We start from the raw sequence: 21640 nt of genomic DNA, 5'->3' as shown, positions 1-21640 counted from the left end.
CTGTTATATTTAGCACTTTCACTAACTCTCTTTTCATAAGGAAGAAAAAAGAAAAAGAAGAAAGGAAGGAAGGGAGGAAGGAAGAAAGGAAACAGCCTAAATATAATTTAGTTCTTTAGCATATAATATTAAAAGAAAGCAATTTACAAGTCACGTCAATCACATTTATCCCCAAAGGACATACTGTCACTAGCAGCATAATTTTAAATATCAGTGAGAGGGCTTCCCTGGTGGCGCAGTGGTTGAGAGTCCGCCTGCCAATGCAGGGGACGTGGGTTCGTGCCCCGGTCCGGGAAGATCCCACATGCCGCGGAGCGGCTGGGCCCGTGAGCCATGGCCGTTGAGCGTGCGTGTCCAGAGCCTGTGCTCTGCAACGGGAGAGGCCATAACAGTGAGAGGCCCACATACCGCAAAAAAAAAAAAAAATATATATATATATATATATATACATATATATATATATATCAGTGAGAGACTACATTTGCAAAGTGTGGGATAAAAATCTGCATTTAAACAAGATCCCCAGGTGATGCAGATACACACTGAAGTTTGAGAAGCACTACTATATTCAATATTTATTACATATTTTTGTCTCCTAGGACACTATGGATATATGAAGGAGAAGACTTACCAGTTCTTGCTCTGACAAGGCACACTGCAGTGCCCACAGCAGGATAGGAAGGGAAATGTGAAAATGATCCCAGCTAGCACGTACTGGGTGCTAACCCTCTGCTAGGTGCTTTGCTAAGTGATTTACATGCATTCATTAATAGAATCCTTATAACAGCCCCCTGAAAGGAGATTCAATTATTATCCCTATACAAAGATAGGGAAATTAAGGCTAAGAAAGGCTAAAAGTAACTTGTCCAGGTTGACACAGTCAATTCAGAGCTTGAGCCATGTGAGTCACTCGCCAGTCACATCACACTGCTTCCTGCATGTGTGAAGGGCATACGACAATCGACATTAAGGCATAAAAAAATTACTGATAATTAGAAAGCCAAGAAAATCTTAAGAAAAATTCCAATAGGATTTTATTAAACTTGACAAGTTATTTGTAAAGTTTATACAAAATGAAAATGTATGAGAATCACTTTCAGAAAACATTCTGAGGGAAAAAACCACAAATATATACTCCTAGGTATAAAAATATACCATCAAGCTATAGCATTTAACACAGGTGATACTGGCAGAAGAAGAGACAAAAATAGATCAGAGAAATAGGGTAGAATCCTGAAACAGGGCCTTATATAAACAGGAATTTATTTTACTGTAAAAATAGAATTTCAAATGAGTTAGAAAAAAGTTGCATGATTATATAAACAGTATTGGAGCAATGCTTAAAACTTAGGAAAAAAGTTAAGTTACATTTTACCTTCCACCTTATACAAAAATCTGAAATTTTACAGAGCTAAATGTAAAACCAAAATAATAAAAGTATTAGAAAAAAACTTAAAAATAATTTTTAGGTGAAAAAGACCTTTCTAAGCTAGACAAAGCACAGAAAGCATGAGATTGCAGAGTTGATTACACAAACATTTAAAACTTCTGTGCAGCAAAAGATAGTTAAAAATAAAAGCATTGGGCTTTCCTGGTGGCACAGTGGTTGAGAATCCACCTGCCAATGCAGGGGACATGGGTTCGATCACTGGTCTGGGAGGATCCCACATGCCGCGGAGCAACTAAGCCCGTGTGCCACAACTACTGAGCCTGCACTCTACAGCCCGTGAGCCACAACTACTGAGCCCACGTGCCACAACTACTGAGCCCGTGCGCCACAACTACTGAAGCCTGCACGCCTAGAGCCCGTGCTCTGCAACAAGAGAAGCCACTGCAGTGAGAAGCCCGCACACCACAACGAAGACCCAACGTAGCCAAAAATAAAATATAAATAAATAAATTTATTTTAAAAATAAATAAATAAAAGCATTATAAACGGATAAGCAGAATGTGGTATACATAAACAATGGCCTTAAAAAGGAAGGAAATTCTGATACATGCTACAGCATGGATGAGCCTTGAGGACATTTTGCTAAGTGAAATAAGCCAGTTACAAAAAGGCAAAGACTGTATGATTCCCCCATTTATATGAGGTACCTGGAGTATTTGAATGCATAGAGACAGAAAGTAGAATGATGGCTGTCAGGGGTTGGGAAGAGGGGGAATGTGGAATTATTGTCTAATGGGTACAGTTTCAGTTTTGCAAGATGAAGAGTTCTGGAGATGGATGGTGGGGATGGTTGCACAACAATATGAATGTACTTAATGACACAGACCCGTATACTTAAAATGATTAAAATGGTAAATTTTATATTATGTATTTTACCATAATAAAAAAAATTTGGAAATGAGCATTACACTAGAAGAAATATTTGCATCATCTACAACAGACAAAAGATTAAGAAACTGAGTACCTGTAGAGCTTCGGCAGTAAATAGAAATAAGAGAAAGCAACTCAGTAGAAAAGTGAGCAAAGGATACGCACAGGTAATTGACAGGAGACACACATGATCCACAAATATTGTGTTTAGAAATATTAAATTGCAGCAATAATCAGCAAAATGCAAATTAAAATGCCTTATTGGATTTCACTCATTTACCAGATTTGAAAATTTAAATTAAAAAAAAAGAGATAACACCTGGTTTTAGGAAGGATGAGGGAAATGGGCTGAGTTTAAATTAGTACCTGGGGTGGGTCAGTGGTGCAATTTGAAGGGTTTTATCTATCAAGTTGAAAAATGGATAAACACTTTGACCCACAAATCTCTCTCCTAGGATATTATACTCAGGCTTAAGCACAAAGATGAATGCACAATCTTCCCTGAAGCACTGTTGCTAATGCTGAATAATTTTAAACAACTCAAATGTCCATCAATAAGGGAAAGGATGAATAAATGTCTCTAATTAAAATAATAAGAAATAAGAATAAGCACTATTACTTTAGAATAACATGTAGCCATTGCAAAAGAGGTACATACAGAGATGTTAGATCTCTAAGACTTGGGGGTGAAAAAATAAGCTGCACAATGATAGTAAGATCTCATTTACATATATTAAAACATAGTGTAGGCCTTCCCTGGTGGCACAGTGGTTGAGAATCTGCCTGCCAATGCAGGGGACACGGGTTCAAGCCCTGGTCCGGGAAGATCTCACATGCCACGGACTAGCTAAGCCTGTGCACCACAACTACTGAGCCTGAGCTCTAGAGCCCGGAAGCCACAACTACTGAGCCCTCCCACCACAACTACTGAAGCCTGCGCGCCTAGAGCCTGTGCTCTGCAACAAGAGAAGCCACCGCAATGAGAAGCCCGTGCACCACAACAAAAAGTAGCCCCCGCTCGCCACAACTAGAGAAAGCCCGTGTGCAGAAACGAAGACCCAACAAAGCCAAAAATAAAGTAAAATAAAATAAATAAATAGATAATTGTACAATTTTAAAAAAAGAAAAATATCTTAAAAAAAAATCTTAAAAAAAACATAGTGCATATATACATATTATGCAATTGTATAGAAAAGAAGAAATCTTGGAATAGTAGGTACCAACCTGAACTTACCCTCTTCTGTGTGGGAGTAGGAGTGCATTTCATTTCATATAGTTCATATATATATTCACTTATTATTTGCATTATTTTTAAAACACAAAAATAAAATAGACAACCTTGTAAAAGCAAGGACACAGCTGCTGGAGAAGAAACTTGTGCTTTACAGAGCAAGGATGCCTGCTTGGAGGGAGGGGTATTTCTCACAAAATCTTATTTGTCTTATATTTCCCCCTTTCATATATTTTTTTCAATCAAGGAGGACTTCCTCCCCCAGGGAATAGAGAGCCAGGGCTCACTGTTCCTGTAAGTGAGCAAGATGACTCTCAGTTTTCCTTCCACCCAAGCCAAAAATCCTCCCACAAGGAAAACACACACCTTCCTCTTGTCAAATCACAGCACCACCGATTCCTCTTTCAACACCCTGATAGTTTTCCTGATTTGGTTCCTTTTTCAGGACAAAGGGTTACAAGAAACAACAGAGACTCTGAAACACCTCTCTGCACCCCTGTAGATGTTTCTGCTCTTTCAGGTTAAAGAACGGGGTAGAAGGAAAAGACCCAGTGTGTAAGTGTTCTCCCCAGTGTGGCTCCAGTCCCCGTTGGACACCTAAGACCAGCCCTTTCCTCTCAAGGTGGCCTTTGATACAGAAGGTTTAGAGGTTTAGACACATTTGCTGAGACAACAGGAGACAGAACAGGTACCACAAGGAGGCAAGTTACAGCTGAGAATTAGCTCTGTCCAACAATCACGTTAGCTGGTGAGCTCCCTGCCACTGGAGGCATTCTAACAATACTGAACGCTATCTGGGAGACGCCAAACTTAGCATGCCCTGACGATTCTGAGTAGGCAGGTGAAGGTGGAGGCCAGCGCTTTGAAAAGCTTCAAGAATGATTCTAAGACACAGCTAAGTTTGGGAACCCCTGGCCACTATGACCCTTTGGGGCCCTTCAGCTTCAAGGGTCTCTGAGTGCATTTTAAAACAGCCAAGGAGAGAGACGAAGCAGGACAATAATGAAGCACCACGGGTGGGGTGGGGTGGGAAACACTCTAAAAAGGGTCCTAGAGTTTGAGGCACAACACAGTGGTTATAAGCAGATTCCAAAGCCAAATCCTGACTCTGTCACGCGCTAGCTGTGTGACCACAGACAAGTTACTTAACTTCTCTGGGTCTCAGTTTTCTCACTGATAAAATCAGAATGAGAAAACTGCTACCTACATCACTGGTGACGCTTACATCGTCTAGCATATGTACAGTACTTAGAATAGTGCCTGGTCCCATAGTAAGTGTGAACCATTATTATTTTGCAGAGGAGGAGACAGAGGCTGAGGCCATAAAGTTAACCTGACCCAAGTCCCAAAGTCAGTTTAGACTTGAGAATAAGACCCAGAGCTTCCCTCCTTCTAGCTCAAATGAAATACACTACATTCAGTTCTATCATATCCTCTGCCTACATCGGCCTCTCGAGCTGGAGAATAAGCTTGTTCAGTCTTCAGGCTTGTCAGTTACCAGGCGTCCCTGCTCAGTGGCATGGCGCACTGTGCTTCCCACCATAGGACAGGCAGGCAGGACGGATGGATGCGTGAGCGGGCCAAGGACTGTCAAGAAAGGGCTCTCGGTGTCAGGGGCAAAGCCCCGCGCTTCGCGACGTCATTGCCACCGCGGCCAGCTCTACGGTCTTGGACAAGTTATTGAACCCCTCCGTGCTTTTTGCCTAGGAAAGGTTTGTCTATAAAAGGATGACGGGTGGGTTAGTTACAAATGCAAGGCTCCCACCGCCCGGCCAGACACCTCGGCGCTCCTTGCATTCGCTTGGCGTCTACCCCAGACACCTCCCCGGGATTTCCCGCTCCACCTGCGCGTGAGCGCCTCCCGCTTCCAGGTGTAAACAGAGACCGGGTGGAGGGAGATCGCGGACTGCGAGAGGAATGACTGTCAGGTGGGGGTTAAGGGAGCGTGAGGGGAGGCTGGAGACAGCAGTTCACTCTGGAGTGTTGGGAGAGAGGCAAAAGTGGGTCAAATGGGAATTTTAACTCCCAACTACCTGCGAAAGAGGCGGTGGGATGGCGAACGTAAAAGCAGGGTAGGAACCGTCGTGGTGTCCCCAGCAGCGTGCGCTCTGGGAAAAATTAGTATTCCAGTGTTACGCACCAGGCTGGCGCGCCACGGGTGAGGACCCCTCAAAGCACCGTCTCGGAGCAGAGCGAATCGCGAACCAAAGCAAACGCGGGGCCTCGGCGCCAAGCAGGGGAGAAGACGGCTGAGCTCCGGGCCGCGTGCAGCCGGGAAGGGCCGGCAATGGGGTCGGATTCTTCCGGACGCCACCCAGGTCCGTCCGTCGGAAGAGCCACGGAGGGAGGCGGGGCGCGCGGAGGGGAGCGGGACGGGCGGTCGGGTGGGTACTCACCCCGCGGGCCGTAAGGCTCCGTGAGCCGGGCTGAGTCGTCGGCTTGGCTGCCGCCGCGGTGCGAGGCGGGGGCGAGCGCGGGTGTGGACGTGCAGGGCCGGCCCCGCGCCCGGGCAATGAATCAGCTGCGGGGCGCGCGCCCAGGGGCGGGAGTTACGGGAAAGCCGCGGGGGAGGGCAGAGGGGCGAGGACTTTTGCAATTTCCCGTCTCGCTGCGCACTCTTGGCACTCCTGGGACCCACAGGAATTCGCCTCCTTTGGGTCCCCGGGGGGAGCGGACGGGACCCTGCAGAGGTGCGGGCCCCCGGACGTGGGGACCGGGGGGAAAGGAAGTGGGAGAGGCCTGGAAAGGAAAAGTGGAAACCGAAAACTCGACAGGCCGGGCATCGCGCCCCCGTGCCGCGCTGCGGACCCCGCCGGCCGGCCACCCCGCGGGCGCAGAGCGAAGCCGGTGGGATCCCGCGGGGCCACTTGTTATCCCAACCTAGAGGCAGAACCCCTGGGCTCCCGGGCAGAAAGTCTTTGGGTAAAAGACAAGCGCCCCAGACAAACTTCCTACTGTGTTTCCGTTTGGCGTTCAGAGCAATACAAATAAAAAGTAGTTCTAGGATCCTGCTTTGCGTTCCTCTCTAGAAACACTCTGTCACAGTCTCGCCTGCACAACTGTCCTGAAACCTTAGTTTCACAAAGAGCTGTGTGTGCTGCAACATGGCTTACTTTTCCTCTTAATAATGCCGTCCAGACTTTGAAATACGTATTTCAAATACAGGGCCTTTGACATGCATATTTGCCCTCTCCTCGTAGTTATATGATGGACTCTGTAAAGGCTTATCGACTTTGGAGCTGGTATGGAAACCAACTGAATACGGTTCCTATGGTGGTAGCCTTGGACCCAGAGAGGAGAGTGGGGGGCTCAGGTGTCGGGAAGTGATGCCCCGCAGCTCCGGAGGCTTGTTCATGGGGCCTAGTTTTTGGTCAGCTAAGCCTGGTGGGATTCAGGTACCGCAAAGTACCACAGATGGCAGGGACAGGGGGAGCCACGAGTAATCAAGAAGGGTCGCCCATGAATCATATCTTAGAATCACTTATGGAATTGACTGGATGGCTCAAAATAATGTCAGAATCAGCCCAAATGTTACTTTTATGTTTGTCCTTTTTGCTCCTTTATGTCATTTTTTGCTCTCCCAATGCCATCCCAGGGAAAGAATTCTTTTTAGGCCTAAATACACATCATATCTAATGGTGCCACAAAGACAGCATTACTATGCTCCATATAGTAAATGTTTGATGATAATGCAGTTAAAGGTACTTTTGTCTAAATAAATGAATGGTCCTTTGCCACACCTCTCATAACTCCAAGAGTTTGGTTTTTTTTTTAACATCTTTATTGGAGTGTAATTGCTTTACAGTGGTGTGTTAGTTTCTGCTGTATAACAAAGTGAATCAGCTATACATATACATATATCCCCATATCCCCTCCCTCTTGCGTCTCCCTCCCTCCCACCCTCCCCATCCCACCCCTCTAGGTGGTCACAAAGCAGGGAGCTGATCCCCCTGTGCTATGCGGCTGCTTCCCACTAGCTATTTTACATTTGGTTACCTGGTCTGACAGAGGTTCTGTAGCCACACAGATGGCTAAACTAATGGAGTCCAAGAGTTTTTTTCAAATGGAATCCAAGAGTTTTTTTAGAGCCATTAGTTTAGCCATCTGCGTGGCTACCCAAGGGTTAGGAAGGGTTAGGAAGGCTTTCTGATTCTCTGTTTCACTGAGTGAAAAAAAATGTTAATTTCTTCTTTACAGAAACAGTTCAGAGGGGTGTTTCTTATAGCAGATGAGATGCCAAATAAAAAATATTGAGTGTGATGAATTTCTGCAAAGTGAGTCTTCACTTACTTTGGGCTCCTGTAACAATTGAAAGAAACTGAGTTACAAAAAATCGGTGCTGTTGGTTCATGACCTCAGGGAACTCCCCTAGTGAAATTCTAAACTTTCCACCTTACACAAAGGTCAAGGAGAGGTAGACCCATTCAGATTGGTAGATGGCAGTGTTAATAGGCAAGGAATTTACATAGAAGGCTTGTCTCAGGCAGAAGCAAGATAAATACATCTCCTCTCCTGCCTGCCAGATTCTTAAAAGTTTACATAGAAGCCTTAATGGGGTTCAGTCCAGTGTACAGACCACATGATCTCAACAACACATTGCTCTCTCAAGGCTACATCCTTGAAAATGGCTCCTGGTACAGGAACAGTGGACAGAACATGCATTCCAAGGACAGGGGAGGGGATAAAGAGGCTCTAATTGCCTGGGGTTGGAGGGTCAACCGGAGGTCACGTCCTCTCAATGACATCCTCAATCAGGTGTCCACATAAAATTCATTTATTTTGTGCACCACTCTAATTTCTTGAATATATTCCTTTTTCTAGAGACTAGTTACTATAGCACCTGTAAATCTGCCATCATACCCTTAGGATGGTGTACTAGGTTGAATAGTGTCCTCTAAAAATTCGTGTCCACCCAGAACTTCAGAATATGACCCTATTTGGAAATACTGTTTTTGCAGATTTAATCAAGGTAAGATGAGGTCAGACTGGATTAATCCAATGACTGCTATCCTTATAGGAAGAGGGAAATTTGGACACAGATACCCAGGAGGAATGCCATGTGACTACTGAGACAGAGATTGGAGTTATTCTGCATCAAGCCAAGGAATGCCAAGGATGGCTGGCCACCAGCAGAGGCCAGAAGAAAGGTACAGAGAAGCATGGTTTTAAACACAGTTTCATATGTTGTCAGAACAAAGAACATTCAACAAGTCAGGGATAAATTCCTTCAAGGTTTCCAAAAGCCCGTATCAGCACGTACGCAGGGAATTAGTATGGCCTTGGCATCTGGGGAGGGAGTCTTGTCATTGAAGGAGTACCAGCATTAGCATCACAGGAAGGAAGGCATTTAATCTTTATTTTTAACATGGACATTCTTTACTTCTGGTCAGTGCTCCCTTTTCTTTCATAATGAAAGCAGACATACAATGTATGTTTGATACGCCACAAACAGGCTGTTTTAGTTAGCATAAAATTCAAGTTAACTCATGCATAAGCCAGAGTGACTTCCTCATACCTCAGTATGTGAAAGTTTCCTTTATCATTTCCCTGTCCCCTTCTTGTTCTCCATGTGTCCCCTAGATGTTGGTGTGTCCCAGGGCTCCATCCACGGCACTCTCCTCTGACTCCGCACAGTCTCCCAAATGATCACGTCCATGGTCCTGATTTCCATTATCGCTTGTGCTCTGATGACCCTTGAGTCTTCCTCTCCACTGCAATTATTTCATCTGAACTCTAGACCAACTTATTTGTACTTCAAAGTCAATATGTCCAGGTTCAAACGCTTCATGTTTCCCCCTTTGATTCTCTTGTATTAAGTGAATGGCCAAAACTTTAATTCAGGTACCAAATCAAAAAACCTGGGAATGACCCTTCATCCATCCTCTCTCATCTGCCATCTTCCACCAGAAAGTCTCATATATGTAACTATGACAGGGGAGGCATGAATGGAATGTAGCCCTACCCTATGAAATTTCTCAGGGGAAATATAGTTCTATAAATGTTAGTAACATTATATAGATATAACTATGGATATAGATATAGGTATATAAAATCAGCTATGTAAATTGTGAAATATAATAATTATTCTATTTGTTTACCTGCTACAAATATCTGTAATTACATGTTTGGCAGTATTTGGTAACCAAACTGATAGAACTTGAGAGAATTGGGAGTTTTCTGAAGAAAGTGGCTTCATGAAGTAAGTACTAGATGATAATTTACAATTACCCTCATGGATAAGAATTCTCTATTTTTGGGGGCATGTTATCACATTTGACATAGTAAAGATGCACTTTTAGGTCTTAAAGCATGCTGCTGTGGTTATGATCGTATTGGTGATACTGGCATTATTTCTAAGAAAACTTAATGGAAATTAAAATGTTATTTTGTAAATGTATTCTTGAATTGTGAAAAACTAAACAGGCCTTTTGAAAAGTTTCTAATCTAAAGTATAGCATAAAGCTTGGTTAGTTAAGAGATAGCTATTATTTCCAAATATATATATATATATATATAAAATCCAAAAGCAAGTAAAACAAGGGAGCCGGCAATGACAAAGCAAGATGTTGAGTGTTAGGGGGCCATGTGGAGCTTTCATATTTTATAATTTCAGAGGATGACCTATAAGTACTTGAGTATGAATTGCTTTCCTTCAATGTCTGTTAAGTGAATTTAAGTGAGGGATAACATCATCCTTAATAGTTCTAAAGGAGTTTCTTGCTTGAACTAAATATTACTGGAAGATTGGGTGATGAATTGATTGATTCTACATATTCCATCCTCTCCTGGATATGGCAATTATGTTCACACCTTATTCCAGAATCATCAGAAACCAGACAGTGGGGAGAACTTTTTTGAATCTTTATCTTTTTTTGCTCCGTGGGCTTTAGAGATAATGTTGAATGTGTGTTTGCTTGGACAGCTGCTTTTATTCTCTTGACCTATGGTTATGGGGATTAATAAAAATGAGTGCAGTAATTAATGCTACAGGATAGAACATTAATCCAGTTAGGAAGGAAGTACTTTGGGGGAGAGTTAGGTGGGAACTTTGAGAACTTTTGAAAACGATTTGCTAAGCTTGACCTAAAATAAGTCTATAGTCGTGTTTATATTTAAACAGCATCTCTTATAGACAGCATGTAATTGGGACTTTTTTTAAAAGTACATTCTCTGCATTTTAATTTGATAGGGAGTGTTTAGCACACTTACATTTAAGGTAATTATTGATATGGTTGGGTTTAACCTACCACTTTACTCTACGTTTTCTGTTTTGTTCCCTCTGCTTTTTCTTCTTCTGTTTCTCCTTTTCTGCCTTCTTTTACATTAAATGACTTTTAAAAGAATTTTATTTTAAATTTACCTTTTGGGTTTTTGTTATTCCTCTTGACAGGATTTTTTGGTGTGTGGCCTAATGGATTACAATATACATCCTTAATTTTTACTGTTTGGTTGAGATAATATTGTACCATTTCACCTACCATTTAACCATGCCTCCGGTCCTTTACATTACAGTAGTAAAATGTATTGCATTATGACAAGATAAAACTGGCATGTGATATGTATTTTAAAGAAATTAAGAGGAAAAATAGTCTTTTATATTTACCCACATATTTACCTTTACCCCAATGTTCTTCAGTCCTCCCAGAGATCTAAGTTTTCATCTTATCTCATTTCCCTAAGCCTGAAGAACTTCCTTTAGCATTTTTTTAGAGCAGGTATACTGGAGATACGTTCTCTTAGTTGTTTTTTTTTGTTTGTTTGTTTTTGTCTTGTTTTGTTTTTTAATGTCTTTACTTCATTTCATCCTTGAGGGATATTTTTGTTGGGTATAGGATTCTCAGTTGACAGCTTTTTCCTTTCAACACTTTTAAAATGTTGTTCTGTGGTTATCTGGCCTCCATTGTGTCTGATGAGAAATGATCAATTATTCAAATCATTGTTTCCCTGTATATATAATGTGTCATTTTTCTCTGGTTGCTGTCAAAATTTTTCTTTCTCTTTGGTTGTCAATAATTTGACAGTGATGTGCCTAGAGATTTAAAAAATATTATTATAATTATTCATCAGGTTTGACATTTGTTGAGCTTCTTGAATTTGCAAATTTATGTCTTTTAACAAATTTGAGAAATTTTCAGGTAGTATTTCTTCAATTTTTTTTTTTTCTGTTCCATTATCTTTCTCATCTCTCCCTGAGAATCCAATTACTCATATGTTAGGCCCCTTCATATAGTCCCAAATACCCACATGGCTTTATTAATTGTTTCCAATTTTTTCTTTGTGTTTTTCAGACTGTATAACTTCTGTCAAACTGTATTTAAGTTTACTGACTCCTATCCTATAATCTTAATTTTGCTATCAAATTCATCTTCTAAATAGATAGTGTAAATTTCAGTTCTCAAATTTTTCTTTATTATATATATTTTCTATTTCTTTATTGATATTTACTATCATTTAGATCATGATGGGCATCTTTTCCTTTACCTCACTGAGCATAGTTCTAATTGCTGCTTTTAGAGCATTGCTCATTCATTCCAACATTTAGACACCTTAGTGCCAGTCTTTATTGATTGTTTCTCTTATGACAATGGATCACATTTTCCTGGCTTGTTTATTTACTCATTTTTGGATTGCCAAGTAATTTTGGACTGCAACCTAGATGTTGTAAATATTATGTTATGAAAACTGGATTCTGTTACAGTCCTCCAAGGTATTGATTTTCTTTTTAAATGGGCAGTAAACGTGGTGAGACTCAAACTCCAAACATGATATTGATCGCAGTAGTAGAAACTCAAATCCGAGTTCAGTTGTTTTTTTTGGCTTTAGCTGGGCTCTTTTGAGTCTGCCTTGCACAATCATGATTCAGAGATTATCCGTGATGTAAGTTTAAACACAGAATATAAGCTTCTTCCTCTCTAGCTATCTCTTTTCTGCCATTTCCCACCTCATTTTCCAAAGGATGTGGTTGCCTCAAACTCTGACCTCTGGTTCTTCAAGCCAGAAATGTTGTAGTCTTTCTAACAGAGCTCTAGTTACCCCCATGCTGCACAGCCTTGTGTGGTCTCAGGCTAAGGGCCATAAAATGTGGGAAGCTCCCTCCCTACTCCTTCCCTGCTTCGAAGTGTTAACTCCCTTCCAGAATCTTCCTGTTTTTGTCAATTCTGCTTTTAACTGCTTCTTATTTTTTTTCCTAGTGTTTTATATTGTCATATGTGGAGGGGCAGTTTAATAGGAGCCACTCAGCTCTGACTGGAAGGGCACTCCCTACAGTTACATTTTGAAGTGCTAAGTGATGAGATTATTGGGAGAAAATGGTAGGAACTCTTTTTTTTTTTTTCCCCATTTGCTAGGTTAGTTTTCTCTCCAATAAAATATTCTTCTGAAACAATCCAGTTTTTTCAAAAGATTGAAATATATTTGCCTTAGACTTCAATCTGGAAATTGATGAAAGCCTACTGGAATCAAGTAAGGTTAATATATTATCTTAAACATCACTTTAGGGTAAAAATTTATGAGTATTAATAACATTACACTACTAAGGAAAGAATTTTAGGAACAAAAAAAGGATGGGTCAAACTTGTCCTTGAATTTCCTGTGAACTTTGTTCAAAGGCCAAAAATGAAATTTACTTGAGGCAGTTACGGTAAGCTATATCTTTATCTAGTGATTCCATTTGTGTTTAAATTAATTTTACCTAGACTGAAATGAAAACTTCCTAAAGGCACTCACTTCTATACACTTCTATATTCGATCTTGTCAGCTTATTAAATGTAGCCTCTTTCATTTAATTCTAACACAACAGCAACTATTTTGTCCATTATCAAATATTATCAGATGATGCGTAGTCACCGTGGAATAATGCTCAGGTAATTTCCACATTCCAAGGGCATTTTGTGGGAAACAGGCCAGGGAGAAATGTTCATTCAAATTCAACACAAAATAATCAAGCTAAACTAAAATAAGATGAAAAACTCAAGAAGGAGAGAAATGTTATTAAATTAATGTTAATAGAATCTGTAGCAAAAATAATCATAAAAACTTGTTTTCCTAGAAATTATTGGAAAATGATGCCTAAAGATGAAGGTATAAATGTTTTGGAAAAGAATGACAATAGACAATTTCTTTTGAAACTTCCCCTTCTTTTTAGAAAGAAAAAATAAAAATAAAGAATATTCACTTACCTGGAAACTTAGGCTTACAAACATTCACAGTTGCAAAATTATAACACACACACACACACATACAGACTCTCATTAGAAAAACATTGTGGGGGAGATGGTAGGAAAAATATTGTTTGTAATAGCAAAAGCTAGTAACAAACTAAAATCATCCAATAGAATACTGAAAACTCTATGATTCATCCTTTCAAAAGAAAGAAGGAAGGTTATGTGCTTTATGTACTGCTATGGAAATACATCCAAGATATATAATTAAATGAAAAAATTAAGAGTCAGAAATGTGTATTTGGTACGTCCACGTATCTGTTTAATTTGTTGATGTTTATGGCATATATGCATGAGCCTGTTTTGAGGAGGATTATAAGAAATTGATGACTGTGGATGTTTTTGGGGAGAAGGGCTAAAAATGGGGTGTAATGTGCAAGGGAGGCTTGTACTTTTCATTTTAGCTTTGTCTTACAGATTAGGTTTTTTTTGTTTGTTTGTTTGTTTCAGATTAGTTTTTTTATCATGTGTTTTTATCTTTTAAAGAAATACCTTTAAAAATCAAAGAATACAAGGAACCTCATTTGTTACTTACTTTGGTTGCTATGCTCAAGTTATAATCAATTATAACCTCTTTATAGATATGAAAGAAACAAAATTAATTGCCTCTGGGGAAGACAACTGAGGGACAGAGGGGAGATTTTTTTGTTTTGTTTTTGATTTTATTTTTGGCTCTGCTGGGTCTTCATTGCTGCATGTGGGCTTTCTCTAGTCGCGGTGAGTGGGGGCTACTCTTCGTTGCAGTGCATGGACTTCTCATTGCAGTGGCTTCTCTTGTTGTGGAGCATGGGCTCTAGGCTTGCAGGCTCAGTAGTTATGGAACATGGGCTCAGTAGTTGTGGCACATGGGCTTAGTTGCTCTGTGGCATGTGGGATCTTCCTGGACCAGGGCTCGAACCAGTGTCCCCTGCGTTGGCAGGCAGATTCTTAACCACTGAACCACCAGGGAAGTCCCTAGAGGGGAGAGTTTTAACTCTACCCTTTGGTATCTTTTGAATTTTTATCCATATAAATATATTACTTAGTAAAACATTAAAATTTTTAAAAAACATGATGAATAACAACAAAAAAATGAGACATTGATCTGAAGTGTTGTATGCATAAGTCCAGCATGTCAGCCAGTGGGCTTCATCCAGTGTGAACACACAGACCTAGGTTCCATGTAGTCTGAGTTACAGTGCAGGTTGTGTAGCACTTGTCTGAGAATGTGGGCTCCTGGCAGCTGTTTTAGACATTGGCTTCGTAGAACTGGGGGAACTAGAGCCCCTAACCCCCAGGGGGCTGGGTTGGGGCACAGACCCTCCCATGGGAAAGAGGAAGCCCTGTTCCAGGAAGTCCATGGCCAAACAACCTCAACTTCAGGAGTCATTGTCCAGATAATGCTGCTTATCTCTTTCCAAATATTCTTATTTTTTTTTTAAAAGAACAGTTCTCTGTAGAAAACTATAAAATTATGGGAAAATATAAAGAAGAAAATAATCACCATCTGCTTATTTAAACTTTTTTGTTGTTGTTGTTGTTGTTGCGGTATGCGGGCCTCTCACTGTTGTGGCCTCTCCCGTTGTGGAGCACAGGTTCCGGACGCGCAGGCTCAGCGGCCATGGCTCACAGGCCCAGCAGCTCCACGGCATGTGGGATCATCCCAGACCGGGGCACGAACCCGTGTCCCCTGCATCGGCAGGCGGACTCTCAACCACTGCGCCACCAGGGAAGCCCTCTGCTTATTTAAAACAGGAAAAAAAAAAACCAGTACTATACTTCTTACTTATTTTAGCAACATAATTGACAATAACCAAATTGTTGCCGTTTCCTTACAATAACGGAAAGTTGGAAGCAACTTGCCGGTCTTCCATTCACTTATTTTTTTAACGCATCCCTGGGCTCTGTGCAGCAGCACACTGAGGTTTGTTTTTCACTCAGGTCATAGTCCGATGCCAATTGGATTATCTTTTCTCTTCTAAGTGGTGAGTCTAGGATGGAGGCTTCTTCCGTGTTATAGCCTTGCTTCTGGAACACGTGGCTTCCAGAAATTGTTAATTTTCTTCAGTGATCACATTGTTTTTGAAAAGCAATACGTATAATCTGAAAAACTTTTTTTTAAGTGAAAAAGAAATCCTTAGATCATCTGAAACTAGAGTTGACACTTAAAATAACTTTATAAGTTGCTACAGACTATGAAGTTAGACTAATAAGTTTGTTTGTTTAAATCAACAGGGGGCAGCTCCCTGCTTCAGTGCTTATTTTTCCTTTGGCATAGATGCTAGCCACATTCCCTGTTTTACACATTAATTGTGGTCAGAATCACATATTCGGTGTACTCCTTTGGGAAGAAGCCAAGTCTGAAACCTATCTTTGTCAATCGCAACACTTATTGAGTAGCATACATTTTGCTTAACAGAGCAAGTAAGCAAACCAGGTGTGGCCTTCCAGGAGGTTTTCATCTACAGCAGACAGTACTAACATATCCACAGGCTCTGTCACAAAATGAGTGTTTGCTGTTTGCACACAGCAAACACTGTCCTTGTAAGAAGGACAAAGTGTGTTTGGAAGAGAATGAGGACTGGGCTAAGGTGGCAACGTATTCCAGTAGGACAGAGCTAGATGGAAACCATATTTCCTTTGTACAGGGAGACTTTGTGGATTAAAAAATACATATCATTTTAATTTTTTTTTTATTTTTATTTTTTGGGGGTACGCGGGCCTCTCACTGTTGTGGCCTCTCCCGTTGCGGAGCACAGGCTCCGGACACGCAGGCTCAGCGGCCATGGCCCATGGGCCCAGCCGCTCCGCAGCATGTGGGATCTTCCCGGACCGGGGCACGAACCCGTGTCCCCTAGCATCGGCAGGTGGACTCTCTACCACTGTGCCACCAGGGAAGCCCTACATATCATTTTTAATATCTATGTAGGGCAAAGAATATTGACAGGATAGGAACAGACAAAATAGCGATACTCATTAAAAACAAGAAAATGTGCTCCATATGTATTTTAAATCCATCATGTTAGAAAAATTTACAAGATTGTTCATGTCCAATGTTAATGAGGGTGTGGATCAACAGTTAATTTTCAAATATTGTTGCTGGGAGTATAAATTAGCCTTTATATTATCAAAATTTTTAATTAATTAATTAATTTATTTATTTGCTGTATTGGGTCTTCGTTGCTGTGCACAGGCTTTCTCTAGTTGCGGCGAGCGGGGGCTACTCTTTGTTGCGGTGCGCGGGCTTCTCATTGCAGTGGCTTCTCTTGTTGAGGAGCACCGGCTCTAGGTGTGAGGGCTTCAGTAGTTGTGGTGTGCGGGCTTCAGTCGGTGCAGCTCGCGAGCCCTAGAGCGCAGGCTCAGTACTCGTGGTGCACAGGCTTAGCTGCTCTGCGGCATGTGGCATCTTCCTGGACCGGGGATCGAACCCGTGTCCCCTGGATTGGCGGGCGGATTCTTTTCCACCGCGCCACCAGGGAAGCCCTCAAAATTTTAAATGTATGTTTCCTTTGATGGAGAAATTGAATGTCTAAGGGTAACTCACTTGACAGAAATAATGTAGGTGGATGCCCAAGGCATCTGCTCTCCTGCTGTCCACCTTCATATACTAACCTGTGAGGTAAAACTGTCCTCAATCCCTTGGCAGGCCTGGTAAGGTCCAAAGCAGCTCGGCAAACCTGTCAGTTCACAGCAGGACAGACTGCAGAGAAAGAGACCCTAAAGTACCCTCTAGTGGCTGGTTTTTAGAGAACAGGCTCTTTAAGAAATGCTTCAAGCTTTCGCACCAAGGCACCAAAAGACAAATCTGACGTCGAGAGGCATTGATATTTGGCCTCCCACGCCCCCTGCCTCCAGGTTCCGGTACTGGCCAGGGACAGTCCTTTGGCTTGGCCTTGCCTAAAATGAGTTCTGGGTGTTCCCCGGGTGCTGCAACTCCAAATTCCTTCCCAGCGGTGGGTGTGTCGATGCAGACAGCCGAGGAGCCTGGCAAAATCCCAAAGGTGCTGTCTGTGTGGACCCCCACCATAAAGCCCAGGGACACACTGGTAAAGCAATTCCCTGGAGCAACTTAGGTTTCCGATTGCTTCCTTGAAAATATGCAAATTAACTTGACCTTGTGTTATGCAAGAGTGAGCAAGTAAGGAAAAGATCACACAGGCTGGAAAGAATGAGAGGCCCCAGAGCGCAGCACGGGTACTTGCAGAGCGCTTATTTGGTGCCAGGTATCAGGGCTGCCACAGGTGCTGGTGTAACGTGCCGGGCCACCCACAGCCTGATGGTACCTCTGCACATTCCCAAGAAGTGGGCACAGGGCTTGGCAGAGAGACAGAGCCTTTGTGTGAAAGCAAAAATGGCCTCTTCTCAGGCATATGTAACTGCGTGCCGAGACATAACAATTTGGCAAGAGAAAAGGACTTCAGTTTAGTTCCCAGTCACCCCCGGCCTGTTGTCCGGGCACCTTGGAGAATACACCCACCTCACAGGTGTACCATCAGCGTTGCATTCGTGTGATGCTGTAAGCACCCAGCCAAGGGAAGAGTGAGGGCTGACACCTAACCCTGCTCTGCTGGCCAAGCCCTGAGTCATGTGTCTGGAGCTTCCTACCTTTGTGTAAGAAGCATAAATGTGCCTTATGTGCTAGTGGCCCTGGGTCTACATTGTGTCATCCTCTAATGATCCTATAAGGTAGGCAGAGATGGGTTTCCTGTGGAGCTGATCTTTGCCAAGATCCAGGGAGGGGTTCAAGCACTGGTTCATATGGTCCTATTTTGCCACAAAATTTGCAAAAATAAGGTCATTGAACTGTAATCGCTTAAAAGTATCATCATAGCAACTTTTTATAGACAGGTACAATTATTATCTCTATTTTATAACTGAGACACAGGAAGGTTAACTAGCATTACTGTTAAGTGGTAGAGCTTGGATCTGTTGCGAGCTGACTGATGCCAATGCCAGAGGACCATGGAGAATATGTATATTGTTCCCAAGGAAACGAAGCTTCCAGGGGAATCCTACCAGTTGCTATTCATTCTTGCCCCCAATTCTCCAAATATCATGAGAAATGAGAAACATCTTTAGATGTTATTTTAGTCAGAGGAGACTGCTAAGAGGAAGAGAACAAACCATCAGACCAGAGGTCAGACCAGAAAGATGCAGTGGTCACTGTGAAGCCAGCCCTAGAGGTTGGCAGCCCGGCCACGCAGTCATTGTGACTAAGGAGAGTGATGGGTCTTGTGCCTGTTGTATCATTTAATGCACAGTCTAAAGCCAAACACTGTGGTCTACCTAAAACCTAACTTTATCTTCTCCTTATTTGACAGTCTAGAGGTGAGTGGTCTGGGTAGAAGGGCAGCTCTGACATGCTGAATGCATGGCTTCCAACAGTGCTCCAGCCATCACCTTTCTCCACCTGGAAGGAAGGAGGAGTGAGACTCCCTTTGGTTCACATGTAATCACATGGTCATACCTAGCTGCTTGAGAAGCCGACTAATTAGTCTCTGTTTAGGCTCAGGGAAAACTTGGAGGTTCTTTTACTAACAGGAAGAAGAGAAGATGGATATTGAGAGATTATTAGCAATATTTACCAACACCATGAGGCCAAGAATGGTTTGACTTAAAAAAACTGTGAGGCCTGAGATCTCTGGGTGCAGTGTGAGAATTAATATGAACTGCAGGGCAAAGAAGGCACAGAGTGAGGGACAGACCTTGCCAGGAGGTAGTAATGAGATGCAGGCTGTACGGGGCCAGGAGAGAGTGGAGCACAGACACAGCAATGGTAGCTGTTTCAGGGAACTGTCCCACAGCTGTGGGCTCTGATAAACCAACAAGAAAATGCACAGGGAATATGAGAGTCATTTCTGTTGACTCACAAGAAGACTTGGGAGACCCAAGAAAAGACCCCTTCGTTCAGAGAATGAGGAGAAGACAGTGAAGAAAGTAACAAAGAAGAGAGAGATTGAGACTTTTTTAGCCTCTGGCTTTACCAGTCCCTCAGTGGGGAATGATTCACTATTCCACAAGGACACACGGATGGTAACCACATCCTTCCTTTTTCTTTCTCAACCAAGGTTCTGGAAAGAGTTATATTGTGGGACTCCTTATCTCTACCTTCTCACCTTTTCACCATCCCCGTGAAGCAGTCGCTGTTCTGGCCTCTAGGGATATCATTATTGCCCAATTCAACAGATTCTTTACAACTTTACATAGTGTTTCTCTGCATCATTTAATCTAAGTGATTGACCCTTCACTTCTTCATACTGCCTCTTGTCATAATTTCTGGGATACCAGGTTCTCCTAATTCTTCCCGGCTTCACTTTCTCATTCCCCTCCTGCCTAAACAACTCCTCCTCAGGGTGATGTGTTAGAAAGAGTAGGTTGGCCCCCTCAAGTCTCACTGCAGCCTCCTCCTAGGTTTCAATGGCTAGAAAGCTAACTAGGGCTAATATAACATGTCCCCAAGTCCCGTGCAGCTAGTGGTTCAGACATGTTCTAGATATTGCCAATCAGGCGGATTCACATGGAAGCCTGGGGAGAGACATAGGGAATCAAGGAAGCTTGGAGAAGAATCAGATCAAGGTGAAATCTTAAGAAAGTCCATAACTCTAAAGTAGGTTAAGAGTCACTGCTTTACACAGTCTTCCTAGAAAACGCATCCGCTCCCAGGTTTCAATTTCCTTGTGTATGTAGATGATGTCTGTGTTAGTCACCGACTGAGGCAATAATGCTGCATATCAAACCATCATGACGTTCAGTGACTTGCAATAAGAGCTTCTAGATTTTTTGGCCCACAGCTGTGCTTCAGGCTGCTGGTCGCCTGGGCTTGGCTTCGGGCTTCAGCTGGGTTCAGTTTTGCTCTGTGTATCTTCACATTCTCTGTGATGGACAGTTACTCAGGGTATGTTCTTCCCATGGCAGATCACAGAAGCCTAAGAGAAGCCAGATCACACAAGCACATTTAAAACCTGCTCTCATCATGTCTGCTCACATTTTTTGGCCAAAGAGATTCACCTGGTCAAGGCCAAAGTCTGTGTGGTAGGGCGGTATACTTGTCCTCCGGGGGAGAAGAAATTGGGATTCATACTTTCTAAAAATTAATCAAATTTATCTCCACTTCCAATGTACATATTGAGCTTAGAATATTGCTCTTGGGCTCCAGATGTCAGACATCTTTTCTGTGCTATGCTGCTTCCAAGGCTGCCTGCAAAGATGACCATGTCCTACCTACTGTTTAATAACTACCAGTTCATAAAATAAAGCAGGAAAAGCTAAAAAGACTGAGTTGACTTCTGCAGAGAAAGGATGTTCTAGAGAGGGGCTAGGACCCATGTGTGTGGATGACTAAAGATTCCTTTAAATGGGGATGGAAATTTAACAATCAAAGCCTTTAGTGATTGGGAATTTCCTGGTGGTCCAGTCGTTAAAAACTCCGTGCTTCCACTGAAGGGAACAGGGGTTTGATCCCTGGTCGAGGAACTAAAATCCCATATGCAGTGAGGTGCAGACAAAAACAAACAAACAAAAGCCTTTGGTGATCTAATTTTTTCTTTTCTCTCTCACAGTTCCCCCTCTTGAACCTTCCACTCTATGAGAACTACAACAAACAAAACAAACCCCATTAGAAAAGAAAGAAAGGTCTTGTATGAATACTGATATATTGTTGGAAAGAAATCAAATCTCTTTTGCTATTTAAAAAGATGTAAAGTCAACAAGCTGCCTGAAATAACTTTTATTATATTACTAAGTTTTCAAATGAATCACCCAAATTAAATGTTAAAGTATTAATATTCTGATGAATTTTTCATCTGGAAATGCATCTGATTTTGAGTATTTTTTTTTTCTGAAGAGAGATAAATAAGGAAGTTTAGAAGGCTCCCACCAACATTTTCTTAG

The 21640-nt window shown here is 42.1% G+C and overlaps 1 protein-coding gene and 1 long non-coding RNA gene across 5 annotated transcripts in view; one reads left to right on the top strand and one right to left on the bottom strand.

Moving 5' to 3' along the window:
- The window catches only part of OSMR (oncostatin M receptor), a 57321-nt gene extending 51063 nt beyond the window's left edge, over positions 1-6258 (bottom strand). For 3 of the 4 annotated variants that reach the window (XM_067730560.1, XM_067730564.1, XM_067730565.1), the window contains exon 1: positions 5948-6258. The gene's annotated coding sequence lies outside the window, so the exon portion shown is untranslated. The remainder of the gene's footprint in view (positions 1-5947) is intronic. The other variant, XM_067730562.1, reaches the window with a different exon arrangement.
- Positions 6259-8566: 2308 nt separating this feature from the next.
- Positions 8567-21640, top strand: part of LOC137220658 (uncharacterized) — a 231570-nt gene continuing 218496 nt past the window's right edge. Inside the window, exon 1 of the long non-coding RNA XR_010941730.1 lies at positions 8567-8698. This is a non-coding gene — a long non-coding RNA (uncharacterized lncRNA). The remainder of the gene's footprint in view (positions 8699-21640) is intronic.

This window comes from Pseudorca crassidens, chromosome 3 (genome assembly GCF_039906515.1).
Source record: "Pseudorca crassidens isolate mPseCra1 chromosome 3, mPseCra1.hap1, whole genome shotgun sequence".
NCBI classification, from domain to species: Eukaryota; Metazoa; Chordata; class Mammalia; order Artiodactyla; family Delphinidae; genus Pseudorca; species Pseudorca crassidens.
This window is presented reverse-complemented; position numbering and strand designations above follow the sequence as displayed.